The 15,239-nt window shown below is 35.0% G+C and overlaps 1 protein-coding gene across 1 annotated transcript in view; it reads right to left on the bottom strand.

The window, feature by feature from the left end:
* LOC106468805 overlaps positions 1-9,043 on the bottom strand; it is a 20,231-nt gene extending 11,188 nt beyond the window's left edge. Inside the window, exon 1 of the mRNA XM_013929243.2 lies at positions 8,973-9,043. The gene's annotated coding sequence lies outside the window, so the exon portion shown is untranslated. The remainder of the gene's footprint in view (positions 1-8,972) is intronic.
* Positions 9,044-15,239: the final 6,196 nt, after the last annotated feature.

Here is a 15,239-nt window from a genome sequence, read left to right as displayed (position 1 = left end):
TAAGAGAGGAGGCCTACTAGGATGATTCCAGGGATGAAAGGGTTAAGAGAGGAGGCCTACTAGGATGATTCCAGGGATGAAAGGGTTATCGTAAATAGACAGGTTAAAATCTCGTAATATATTTTGTCTTAAGAAAAGAATGAAAGGCAGTGATGAGGTGGTCAATCCAGAAGTGAGGGATTGCCATTATTTCCCTTTTTGATAGATCAGCTAATTATCAAACTAATCATATAATGTAGCTACCATGTTTACTAGTTAATTAGAAGTTCAGAAAATCATTACTCCAGGTATATTATAGTAAAACAGCAGTATATCCATGGTCATCTGTAAAGCAATGATAAAAACTTAATTAAGTATAAAGTGGACCGTATTAGGTACGCGAATATATCCCCATCGATCCACATTTAAATGTACAAGAAAGCAACACAGGAAATAATCTGTATTTGAAGTATGGCAGTGGCATTTCTTCCGTTACATTAAATGATACTAACTCACAACCTTGCAGGACTACACTGGTGAGAGATGATCTTACTGAAGTTATTCTGGGGATCGATAGGATAAAGGCCACTGATTGTTTTGTACTTATTCTAAAGACAATAACTGCAAGGACACAAGTTTGAGGTTTGGAAAACATAGGTTAGGTTTAAGTTCAGACAGTTTTACTTTTGTACTAGACAGTAATATGAAGTGGACACTGAAAGAGCAGGGGCTCATTGTCAAAAAGGGCACTTTTTTAAGCATGATAAGATGTGTTTGTTGTTTTTTGTGGGGGTGTGTGAGTTAAGGGAGACTATGGGACATATAGGGTAAAAACCATTCCTATTCATTTGGTCTTATAAACTTTTTACAATCTAAAACTAAACAGTGGATTATTGTATGTTAAAACTTAATACCATAACAAAATTATTTTTTTACTTGAAGAACCTGTAAGTTTTTGTGTGCCATTCATTTTAATGCTGAAATATTTTTTTTTCTTAATAATTCACAGCAAGCAAGTGTGGAATCAGGTGTATTTTTTTCATATTTGTTGAAAATTTTATAACAGAGAAAAAAAATGGCACTTTCAGGGCACTCGGGCAGGAAAGCAGGGGCTTTAGCCCACCCAGCCACTACCTGCCCTATGCATGCCACTGCTAATAGGGTAACTGGCTTATGGAATTAGTTGTTGTTGGCAGTAGTAGGGGCAAGCACTTTATAAGGGATTAACAAAAATAATATGCTGGCTTAAATGATTCAAGGGTCGGTGTGGAAGAAAAGCCTTGAAGGACCAAATGACTCTTTTTTTTGTCTGTATGTTATGCCACTCAATCTATCATGGTCATACTTGATCTACAAGCAGTCAATAACAAACATCAACACTGCATGTAAAATGTAATCTCTGGCATCCTAATATTAGCAGATTTCACATCATTAAGTAAGCTACTACATACATTAAATATTCTAAAAGAAAAATAAATCTGTATTAAAACCAAGTGAAAGACTAGATTTCCAAACCTTACTCTCATTACATTTAATTTTAACATCTTTATTACAAGTGCTAATTTTAAAAATCCAATTTCAAACATTAAAATAAAACCTGTTTACTTTCTTTATGAATGCACACATTTTTATTTTACCATCTTCAAACCCTAAATTCTTTGAACCATTCTTTGTAGCTATTCTCTTTACGCTCAACAGACACTTGATATTTGATGATAAGGAATCCACTTTTTAGAAAATAAAGTTTGAAGACAGCTTGAATGGGTAGTGAAAGAAACTTTGTTACAAATGTAAAACATTTTGACAAGCTCATATCATCTTCAGGTACACTCGTGAAAACGTTGTAATAACAGTGGTGGATCCAGGATTCATGCGTGGAGAATAGGGTGTTAAAGGATTGTTTTTAGTATATCTGGAGTAGCTGAATGCTGCAGCCATGGAAAGAGGTAAGTAAAAATAAGGGATGAGCCTCTCTTGTGCCACCTACTGTGTGTATATATGGTGTACAGCCGCAGCACTAACACACTTAGAATATCTAGAAGGTGACAGGAAACAATTTGTAATTAATTTAGGTTCTAAAATTGTCTATTGTTTATGCATTGCAGAAAATCATCTTAATCATGGAATACAATACACAAATTCCACTTTTAAGGCACAAAAAACAAAACGTACAAGTCCCCTCCAACCAGCACCCACCTCATGGTGCATTATTTGGTGTACATAAACAGTCTAGTTTCTTCATGCTCAAGGAATTACAGTGCACTATACTATAATATGGAATACTAGAAACACACGGTCAGAAGTGACTGATCTAAATTTATGTTGACATTTTGTTTTCCTGAACTTAGCCCTTATTTCAATAAAATCATATGATACAGTTATTCCTCTAGGGATGTTTAATGACTTCTTTTAACCACATTTGTATTTGGTCAATTACACCATCATCTCCCTTCTAACTTTGATGCAGTCCAAGTGTGCAACGAACCAGTAATTCTTCTGTAATATATATTTATATGTATCACTGCTTTTTTCATTTGTTATTGTCTGTGTACAATAACTTTTTAAACTTTCAGACCAGCCATTTTTGTCACAAAGGTCTGATTTTTTTTTTGTTAACAGGAGTAGACAGATATTGCACACATCAGCCGGTAAAAAAAAACTAGGGTAAATTTTGGATGTAGTTTATCTCAGTTGATGAATCATGGTGTTTAGTAATAGTGTGTGTGTGTAGAAGATCATTATTACTATTTGTCACACTTTGTCAGATGTGACGTTCTACAACCTAACACTTTTCTCAAAAATGAGTGATATAAAAAGAATTTGCACAAAGACTTTGTAGCAAATGTCATTCCAAAAAAAAAACATGAATTTGTTCTGGCCAAACAAACTTTGGTATTAAGAACAAGTCTGGCCTCATTGGCAGTGACATACAGAAAACAATGCATACTTTAAACATTATTATATAAAGTTGCTGGAAACTCATAATGGACCAATAAAGAATAATGTAACTTATATTATTATTAGTCTTAAAATGATATATTTTACCATAGGTGGATGGTAGTGGATATTAACTTACTTATTTGTGCTTGTTTGTTTTTGAACTATATCCCTTTATTTTATCCACTGCACATGTTCATCATCTTAAACAGGAACATTAGTTACACTTCATACACTGTCCTTTTCAAACCAATTGAATGAGCTTTCCTATACAAATTTTATGTATTTTTTAGTCTACTGACAATTATGTATAGAAAAGCAAACCTCTTCAAGATATAAAGGCAGTCAGTTTAAGGATTGATAAACCATAGCCTAAATGTGTAAATACCTAAAGTCTAACAAACAGTTTTTAAAATGATCATCTTAAAAAAATCACACAAAACAACTTGTCTTGTTATCAAATGTTGTTAGGATAGAGGCAACTTGAATGCTGGCAGCTTAGTTATTAACACATCATCTTCAGCACATTGATGTGAGCTCTGAATCCCAGGTTCAAGTCCTGGTTAGATTACTTAACACTCTGATACATTATGTTGGCAGTTAGCTTCTGATTACTCCGCACTTGAGGGGCATCTTTCTTCAACTTAACATGCTTGACTTGACAGTTGACCTGGTGTTCTTGCTGTGTTACCAGCCGGGAAGTGCCATTGTTTGTGGGTGGCTTAAAGATGCTAGATTGTATCATGGGCTTGATAATGGACCTTATTTTGAGTGAGCTAAGAGTCCCAGGTTTAAGCCCTGGTGATGTTACATCCTAACATGTTGCAGTATCTTGACATGTAAAAGCCAAAATTCCAGTGAAAACATTTTACTAAACTTATTTACATGACTAAATAATGTGAAAGATGATTATATAAGCAGGATATAATGTATATGTATTAACTGAAATAAGGTTTCTTAAAAATGTCTATAATGAGAAATTTTTCATAATTTGTTTTTCTTGGTAAAATCTTTTTAAACACTAAGTATTAATTAAACTGTCAGTTGAATTTTTCAAAAACATTCTGAACACATAAGATCAAAGAGATTTCTTTTCCTAGACTACTACCAATCCATATCACTAGATACTAGTTTTAACAATTAAATGTTCATGTATCCAAAGATGATTTTAACATACAGGGAAACTAATTTTTTATATTTCTTCAGAGAGTAACTTTAACCTAACGATAACACATTAAATTTATGGGTTATTTTTCTCTTCACTTTATGCAGCTGAGATACCACTTTACAAATTCATGCATTCTTTCAGGGTCCCTAACCATTGCCTCAACAAGCATTAGGGAAGTATGGTGGGGCATGAAGAGTTCTTTAATTGTTCATTCGCTGCAAAATACTTTCACCCTGACTTTAAAGTGCTCACCCTAAAAACACCATGACAAACAAAGACTTTTACTCATTAGACATGAAACACCTATAAATGAATTTCATTACTCTTTTTCCACCCATAGTTTTAGACATTACATTCAAGATAAAATCTTTGTAATGATCAAACTTAATGGTTATGTTCTACACGTACAGACTTATTAAACAGTGTGTCTTCATACTTCTGGCTTTAGTTCACATACAAAATTTACATACATGTACGTTCCTTGTTTACAAATGTTCACTATATGGTTTAAAATCATACACGCACCTGTACTGTTGAGAGTTTCTTATTTACAAATGTTCACTATAGCGTTTAAAATCATACATGTACCTGTACTGTTGAGAGTTTCTTATTTACAAATGTTCACTATAGGTTTAAAATCAGACATGTACCTGTACTGTTGAGAGTTTCTTATTTACAAATGTTCACTATAGGGTTTAAAATCATACATGTACCTGTACTGTTGAGAAAGGTGTATGTTTTGAGACAGTGTATGAAATGATGAATCCTATTACTGAATGTCTAATATTTTCTAAACGTCCTACATTAAATCATATTATGAATGGAACTTTAACTCTTATGACTAAATCTTTTCTTTTGAAAGAACATTTTATTAGGAAAGGTATATTTTACTTTGGGGGTATGCTCCCCTCACTTTATTTCCAACAGCAATAGCAGTTGACAGAGGAGAATCAACTGCCAAGAGCTACAAGGTAGGATCTTACAGAGTACATAGCAATCACCCCCCCCCCACTTTTATTATAATTATTCCCCTGTTTAGTAATAAGCTAAGTCACAAACCTTCATACAGGTAGATAAAATAAAGTATATACATATGCTATAAATGTTCAGTCTCTCACCTAAATGCCTAGAAAGCTGCTAAACTTCAAACATATCTGTACCACTACTATAAAACACACATCTTTTATCAAATGTAGCAAACATAGTTAGAACTACAGAACTGATATGGAAATACTACACAATATCTACTTAAAAGGTACCACAAAACCACCAGGTCATTAAATTCTATGTTGACCTCTATTACTTACCACCACTGCTAAAATACAGACAAATTTCTGATGATTAACATAAGTTTGGCAAACTAAGCTTTTGAATCCATCACATAGTAAAAATGCTGTCTTATGGAACTAACAAATGCACATATATAACACTAGCCACTAATAGGTGTACATAGAAAACACTAGCTACTAATAGGTGCACATAGAAAACACTAGTTGCTAATAGGTGCACATAGAAAACACTAGCCACTAATAGGTGCACATAGAAAACACTAGCTGTTAATAGATGCACATAAAATCACTAGCTGCTAATAAGTGCACCTATAAAACTCTAGCTGCTAATAGGTGCACCTATAAAACTCTAGCTGCTAATAGGTGCACATATAAAACACTAGCTGCTAATAGGTGCACCTATAAAACTCTAGCTGCTAATAGGTGCACATAGAAAACACTAGTTGCTAATAGGTGCACATAGAAAACACTAGTTGCTAATAGGTGCACCTATAAAACACTAGCTGCTAATAGGTGCACATAGAAAATACTAGCCACTGATAGGGGCATATAGAAAACACTAACTGCTAATAAATGCACATAAAAAGTCTGGGAAGTTATATACTTTGAAATGCTTAACATTCTGTCATAAATTTGACCATTAGTACGTTTTCGAGATAACTTTGTTTGTTTCAAAATTTTTTGCAAAGCTACACGTGGTCGATCTATACAAAGTCATCTCTCATTCTGAACTGGTTAGCTACAGGGAAGGCAGCTAGTCAACAACACCCATCATAAATATTGGGATACTTGTCTGATAAATCAGAGTATTCAAATTGCAGAGTTTTTTTCATGGCAACAGAATGCAAACCAAAAATCCTCGGATTCACTGTTTGGGGATGCTAACCACTAGGCCACACCTGGTTGATTTTCAGGGAATATTGAAATGTTTTAAACACAAAATTAAGTTAAAACTATTAGATGAACTGCAATTGGAAAACTAAAACATTGAATTGGAAAGCCACATTTTCATCCCAGATAATCAGAAATTATCAGTATATTTCCAGAAATATACTAAAAAAATAAAAATCTTACAAAAATTTATAGTTATTAACAAACATAAGTTAGGAATCATGAGGATCCCTACCATCTTACAATATAAAAGGTTTCTATCAAAATTATTTTAAAGTAATTTCTTTATAAGTGAACAGAGTGAGGGTCTCATCTCTCCATAAGCAAGAACATGTAGCTCAAACAATAGTAAATACAACAGGAAAAAATATATAGTTCTTGTAAAAAGTATGAGATAATATCTTAAATGTGATAGTGGAGTCATTACTGTAAGCACATTAATGAGTAACCACAACTGGTTACTAAGGTCAATAGAAAGATCGTTGAAAACAGAATACCGAGTATTCATTACCATCAGTTTCTTACAACAGAGAAAAACACGTGCTTCTCTTGCCGAAAACAAAAGTATGTAAGTAACCAGAAAATTAGGGACTTCCATTCCGTTTCAAATGAAACGATTTACCTTAAATATTTAACCACTTTCAAGAAAAGATATACTTATAAGTTGATTTATTAATTCATCAATATTCTTTCTGTCAGTAGACAATGGGGAAATCACGAAAATAATCATGCTATCTAGTTGGGTGTCATCAAATTCAGTCACTGTACAAAAGCATCTTGACATGTTAAATGTGACAAATAAGACATAGTGTACGAGATTACACTTACATAGAAATGTCTTTCTTACAGTAGTTCTGTTAATGACTTAATGGGATGTATGATTAAAGAGTTTTATTAAGCCCGTCTATAACTGGTTCACAAACACAGAATTTCACAGTTTCTAGCTATTTTGAAAATTGTTGTATGTTTAAACAGCACCACCTAGTGTTGAATTAATGAACTACTTTCAATGTGCAGTGTAAGATGAGCTAATAGCACACCCGCATAATGTGAAACAAAACTGCTAAGTCACATATTTATCATGTTTAACAGAATTTCTGATTCTTAGGAATATCACTAAGATAGTGCTATTTCATGCTGTCTCTGCAAGACTTGCAAAGAAAGAAATGCATATTATAGTACCTTCATCATTCAGAAAACAGATATATAAAAAACTACCGAGAATATCTCTCCCCCTCTCTTCATAAAACTGGAAAGAAACCTTAAACCATGACGTTTTACTTCTGGAAAACGTTAATTATCCTGGTATGTGATTTCTCTTCCGTTGCTCAAGAAAAGATGAAAATGTAAATGATTAATGATTGTTCTTACAAGTAGTCATACATATCTCAGGACATGATTCTCAACGAACTTCGCAGAAAATCTGCCGTGCAAATTTACATCCCTCCCAGCAAGCTGATTTCCCATTCAAAGTAGCTTAATTTACATTAAAAAATACTTATATAGTGAGTTATGTACAAAAAATGTCTACAGCGATAACTTGATTTAACTTGCATATTTTACAGTTATTAATTTTTCAACAAAACAATGTAAATGATAGTTCTTAAAATATTAAGGGCATAAATACTGTTTTCCAAAAAAAAACAAAAAAAACAAGTGTATACAAAGATATAAACATACATATTTATATTGCTTTAACGTTGAAATGAGGACTAGCGAAATTTTGAAACTTGCAAAAAAAATCTATGTTGTATATTATATATACGTTCACAACTTCTCCTTGAAAAAAATGGTTTATAATAAATGTAATTATTTCAAGGCTTTACTAAGAATTATCCATACAAAGAGCCACGCATTTTCTTTATATGGTGTTACATTCAAGCAGCTTTATTTTTAAAACTCTTCGTGACCTAATCATTTATATCATATAACTACGTGAATAAAAACTCTTACAATACGTATCCCTTCCTTTCCAGATATAAAACGAACCCATACGTTTCTTTATATGGTGTTACATTCAAGCAGCTTTATTTTTAAAACTCTTCGTGACCTAATCATTTATATCATATAACTACGTGAATAAAAACTCGTATAATACGTATCCCTTCCTTTCCAGATATAAAACGAACCCATACGTTTCTGTTTTTTTGGCGTTGCTGTTTACACACACAATAGTTTATCGCCAGCTAAATTGGAAAAAAAAAAAAAATCTCCCTTATTGTTATACGTTACAACTTACAAGACGATTGTTTAATTTTCGAGATCTTCTAAAGTCGTACAGCCTCGCGAGAATCACAAAATCTGTTGAAGTTCACCAAAACTTCAATTCTGTTCGGAGCGCAAGGAAGAAAAACGAAGAAGAAAAACACTCCTTCGCTCTGGCCCTGAAAACGTAAATTAAAATTTTCATCACGCTGGTGAGATGATACACGCAATCCATGGCCCCGATACCAGAGTTAACGTAACGGAGAGTCGTGTAGCACAAGAGATATGCGTAAGTGGGACATCAATACCGACCGCTTTGCAATAAGTTTTAGAAGCTGTTCGCTAAATAGCTTTACATACTGACAGTAACAAGTTCACGACAAATAAATTAGCATAAGGAAAGAGCATAACTTATTCGAATCAATAAATAAATACGGAAGAAAACAAAGTGAGGGCAAGGTAAAAGGGTCATGTAAAAAAAAAAAAACACGATAAAAACTCACATAGAGCTTCACAGCTCGCAGTCTTCAGCAGCCATGTTATTTTCAGTGGTCACCACCCACAGTTCTCTGCGAGTCAATTTATGAAATATCGCTCCCTGCATGCGCTGGCGCAGGAGTGACTCATAGACGTTACGAAGTGTTGCTTCGCTGTTTAGATTTAATAAACTGTGGGACAGGAACTGTTAAAGGCATTATGTAATATTTGAATCGAAACTGAGCATTTTAAATCAATACAGGTCTCCTGAGTGGGCAAGAGGGTACATGTGCCCAGCGGAACTTTGAAGTTATCTGGTTGACGAAGCAAACTTCTATCGAGGGATTTGTAATTTGTTTTAATTAATCACAAAGGGCTATCTGTGCTCTGCCCACCACGGGTATCGAAACCCGGTTTCTAGCGTTGTAAGTCCGCAGACGTACCGCTGTGCCACTGGGAGCTAATGACTTTTAACAGAGCTTGAATGGAATGTCTTGAAATGCCTTTACAATACCACTTGTTCAGTCATTTATAACGGAAGTGTATAACATGTACTGTCAAGTATTTATAACGGAAGTGTATAACACGTACTGTCAAGTATTTATAACGGAAGTGTATAACACGTACTATCAAGTATTTATAACGGAAGTGTATAACACGTACTGTCAGGTATTTATAACGGAAGTGTATAACACGTACTGTCAAGTATTTATAACTGAAGTGTATAACACGTACTGTCAAGTATTTATAACGGAAGTGTATAACACGTACTGTCAAGTATTTATAACTGAAGTGTATAACACGTACTGTCAAGTATTTATAACGGAAGTGTATAACACGTACTGTCAAGTATTTATAACTGAAGTGTATAACACGTACTGTCAAGTATTTATAACGGAAGTGTATAACACGTACTGTCAAGTATTTATAACGGAAGTGTATAACACGTATAATCAAGTATTTATAACGGAAGTGTATAACACGTACTGTCAAGTATTTATAACGGAAGTGTATAACACGTACTGTCAAGTATTTATAACGGAAGTGTATAACACGTACTGTCAAGTATTTATAACTGAAGTGTATAACACGTACTGTCAAGTATTTATAACGGAAGTGTATAACACGTACTATCAAGTATTTATTATCAAAAATCAACTTGGAATAATAAACAATTTGTTTTCGCATTCCATTTCAGTTCAGAAAAAAGACAGCGTCTCCCTCTAGTGTCAACTACACAAGTAAAAATATATGAATGGTCTGTTGTGAGGTTGTGAAAAATAAACCAGGATTCACAAATAAGTTTTTTTTTCATAGTCTATTTCACTTCACACACACAAAAAGTTGAGATGCTTTTGACCTGAACCTCGTCTTCGTGCTCAATTACTAACTATAATAAAAGTAACATATCAGTCATTAGGTTCCTTCCCAGTTGAACATTATGAACGATTATACTTAAAACCACAGAGGTTGCTGATCTCGATGTTTAGTCTCTTTGTATAAGGTGTGGTAAAGGTCAGCGATTTGTTGTTGTTGTTAAGCACAAAGAGGTATCTGTGCTCTGCTTATCACGGGTATCGAAGCCTGATTTTTAGCGTCAGAATTCCTCGGACTTACCGATTAGCCACCGGGAGGAAGGCAACAGCTCAATGAAGAAACGAACTAAGCCACCTATAATAATTAAATCATTGTAATACATAAGTTGTAGAATACTGGTATAATCATCCCATTCGGAATTCGGAGTTGGTAACTTGAAGAACTGATAAATAACACAGAGATGGAGAATAAAATACTTCAATGTAAAGGACGTTTCGAAATTTGTCCTTGATAACGGTAAGTGAACGATACGGACTTTGTTCGCTTTCTTGACTTTTGTTGGCTGCTGTTTCTGATAAAACAAGAAGAGAAATCGAGGTTTAAATCTTTATTATTCTACAGTATTGTGTCCCTGGTCTTTGCCATTCTTTTTTTTGAAGAGGTCAGGAAAAACAAACAAAAAAATACGCTGACATAGTCCACAGTCGCCCGTATCCGTGATATTTTATTGATTGTTTATCAAGTGTCTTTAAAAACAGAAGTTAGGATATGAAGACAGTTATTTTGTTTGAAGTAAAACTAAATAAAAAAAAAGATCAAAGTTGAAAAGAACATGGAAAATAAGAAACAGAACTAAATACTCCTGCAACGCCATCTCTTGCGGCGCATGGACTAAAGGGACAGGCCAGAAACCTCTACAGGTGAAGGCAACTAGCCAGCAGCACCTGCCGCCGTATGGGCTGTATTAGAATCTTTTAACCGAATAACAAGATTGACTGTTACTTTTATAACGTGTCTACAGCAAAGTGCGGAGCGTGTTTATTGTTATCGCATCTTGAACCTTGGACCTTCCAATACATAACCTGGTTCGCTACACATTGAATACTCGGCGGTTCAAGTTGTGAACTGTAATTATTGTTTTCTACGGCATTAATTAGCTGTAAACGATGGATTAGTTTTAGGAACGTTGAGGATGAATTAGTTTTATAAGTAGTAATTGGGGGCGTGGGCCACCCCATTCCAACATTTTGAGCCGTAGCACACTAAACATCTGACCGATGCATAGGTGCCCATGCTACGCACGGCATTAAATATCACTTTTGTCTGACGTCACCCTCACATATGGCCCTCATTCGTATCATTAAAATGGTAATATTGAAATGCCCGCCAGAGTCAAACCGTTTGTCCACTTGTTTATTCATATAAATTTGATCTATATACATAGCAGTCTTACTATATATCTACATCAAACCTTTTTCAGTTTTTTACAAAAAGTATCCCTCCTTCCTTCAGGTACACTTACTCTTCAAAAGAAAGGTTACAATATTAATATTAATTATCCTTAAAGTTATTTCGTATGTGATGCTGAAAACTAATCCAAGTATTGAAGTTAATACACCATTGTTTTCATTAATTCACTGTTTGTTTTAGCGCAAAGGTACATGTGGCTATTTGTACACCGTCACTAATTCAGAAAACTAGTATAAAATACCCGCTGCAGGATTCAAAGGTCCCCTCCTCTCATGATTCACAGAGGTTCCGGTGTACTCATAAAGCTCCTCCATTAAGCTCAAATACTTCTTTAGCTACTCCAAGGGGGTCCATACCTTAAAAAACGACAACAACAACAAAACATTAAGTCATCCATATGTGGTACCTAAGCACGTATGTGAAGTTTGGTCCCGCTAGCTTGTAAGTCGGTGTATGAACACAGTTTCAAACATGGCGCCTCTGGGATTCTGAGAGGTAGGAACAACAACTCCGAAGCATATTCAGTTCAGCGACTTTAAAAACCTATTCTTAGACCCTTCCTCATCATGGCTGGACACATTTTAGCTTCCCTTTGTAAGGGGGCTACACCATATAGCTGAAGACACCCCTCTCCTCACAAGCCACTCCGAGTCCGCATGCTAGTTCCAAAACTGTGCGAGGAGTTTGTTGGAAATACATACATATATACATACAAAGCTACAAGCTGAATTAATGTGGGATAGGGGAAACTCGTGCTTCGAGTACAAAGCAATTTTGTGATTATAATATTTTATATTCGAAAGTACAAAACTTATACAAGGTATCGGCAGTGCTATGTATTTAAAGTAATTAAAACAGTTAAGTGATCTGCCTAGACTACTCATGTAGAGTTTTGAACAAATTTTACGGCCGTGTGGGGCGTCTCAATGAATGCGAGGTTAAACCTATTTTATAACACGTGATACCTATCAGACACCTCTAGTACAAAAAACACACATTGAGCCGAATGGTCTGATTAAAAGTGACAAACCGAGCGACTTATCTGATAAGAGACACCAGATGTAGCGACGCTTTCAAAACCTGGATATCAGGTGCAAGTATTAAAACTCAACAAGATCCCGGTACTCTTAAGTGTCTATAAAAAAAAATGGACAAATTCATACACACATACACTGCCGTCTGAGATGGGGGCTCTGAGGGATGACAGACCCATTCCATAAATACCTTTCCCTTTGCGATACATAGTACTATCTACACCCATCTCTCCCGAACGCATATGGTGACGTCATCCGTACTATCCTGCTCGTAATTTCATTTTTGCATAGTTTAAAGAAGTTTAAAAAGCTTCCCACGTACACACACGCGCTACTCTTTTAGTTATATAGGTACGAATGATAACATGACAAAAGTAAAACCTTCATGAACGTATATGGATTTTAAAGATTCTTTACTTTGCAAGTGTTGAATAATAATTATCTCAAGAAACAAACCAACAAAAAATACAACAACAACACAGCTCAAGGTTGTAAAACAAATTCCAATCTTCTAACAGTTGGTATTACTAGTTAAGGCGTCGTATGGTCTGACCTCCTTTATAGACTATCATCCGGTTTTGATAACAATTGTAAAGGCAGAGCGGTGGACCTCTAATTGTTAAATGTGGTTTGTTTCCTCCCTCCCACCCGTTATCTTTTTTTTTCTTCTCTTTTTAAATAGCACGCAGTCTTCGCTAAACAACAGCTCTGGTTGTAAATAACATAAATAAAACTGTTTTTAACGCTCTAAAGCTTCGTGAGATTCTACAGACCAGACTAATTTACTCATTTTCGAAATAACAACCTACTAACAAGCTGACATCCAATCGTGTTTGTTTGTAAAACTGTAATAAATGGACTGACCATCTGTGTTGTTTCTGCCACGAGGATCAAACCCCGAATTTTAACATTATAAGCTCTGTAGATAACCGCTGTACCACAAGGGGATTTCCTAATTTGAAAATAGACAGACTTCGTCCATGTGGTTGAACAGGTTTATGACGACATTTGATTTTTTCAGAAAAACGCAGGTTACTTTAGAAGTTTGGCATTCGCACCTTAATGTTCTTTCATGCTTTAACCTTAATTCTATTCGTAAATCTTAAGCCTTAGAATTACCAGTGGGTTTCAAATAGACCCTACTGACTTGGCTTTTAAAACGCATTTGTCAAAAGTATATATGCACAAAATTACTTGTGGACCCATGACTTTATGGTCTAGCGTGGTCCATTCGTGAATATGCTCGCCCTTTTAGCCGTGGGGGCGTTATAATGTGACGGCCAGTACCATTTTTCGTTGGTAAAGAGTATCCCAAGAGTTGGTGGTAGGTAGTGTTGACTAGCTGCCTTCTTCATTGTAGTCTATCACTTATAACTTAGTGACGACTAATGCAGATAGCCCTCGAGTAGCTTAGCTATACGTGAAATTCAACAAACCATGAATATTGGTTACTAGGTCCGTAATAACATACGAATCACAGAAATATTGTCAATATTGTACTTAATCCTAGTACTTACATCTGTTTATCTTACATATTAAATGTTTGATTTCAACATATTTTTGTTAGTTCTTTTCATTGAGTGTTGTTTTAAGCAAAAACATGAAATCTCGCAATGTGTGGACGGGCTCGGTGTGGCTTAATGGTTAGTATACTCGGACTATGAATGTAATGATTCATGATTCGCGCCATCTTTATTTTTACTCGTTTATTTGGATAAATCTCGTGACTTTGCTTCGCTCCTGGAAGCACCCTACCAGCTACGCTACAGTCATTCTTATAACGCACCCAAAGTGCGGGGAATACAGGTAGTGACCTCTAGAAACATGGATTTCTAAAACTAAAATTTATCTGGACTTTCACCCTTCACCTTCACTCACTGATAATTGCTTTATTTTACTGAGCTTGACTGTTATTGTTAATCGTGTTTCATGACGAACGAGGGCTCTATCACACGGGAAAAAAACCTTTGAATAATGCACTAAGTATGAGGACCAAGTCCAAAAAAGGAGTTATCAATAGTGGAAATATTAGATCGTCAAGAAATTAATGTCGCTTTTTTTTTAGATGAACAACTTGTATATCAAAACATTTATCAAATGAAATAGTCTCCATTCTTATCGATGATGCTTTTCCATTTTACAATCAGGTTGTTAATGCACTGATTAAAGAAATCAATTGGCTCTGAAGCAAAAAAACATGTCGATGTCCTCTTTAACATCTTCCACATTTGCATACGTTTTCCCATTAAGATGGTGTTGCAGCGAACGAAAAGATGGTAATCTGATGGTGCCATATCTGGAGAATATGGTGGGTGGGGGAGAACTTTCCAACCCAACAATCTTGTGTTGCGTCAAATGTGCCACATGTGGACGTGCATCGTCGTGGAGAAGAACACCTTTCCAATTGACGAGTGAAGGGCGTTTCTGATGAAGGGCTTGATTTAAACGTTCCAGTTGCTGTCAATAGATCTC

The sequence above is a fragment of the Limulus polyphemus genome, unplaced genomic scaffold (genome assembly GCF_000517525.1).
Source record: "Limulus polyphemus unplaced genomic scaffold, Limulus_polyphemus-2.1.2 Scaffold3170, whole genome shotgun sequence".
Taxonomy (NCBI): Eukaryota; Metazoa; Arthropoda; class Merostomata; order Xiphosura; family Limulidae; genus Limulus; species Limulus polyphemus.
Note: the sequence above shows the minus strand (reverse complement) of the source record. Positions and strands in the feature narration are given on the sequence as shown.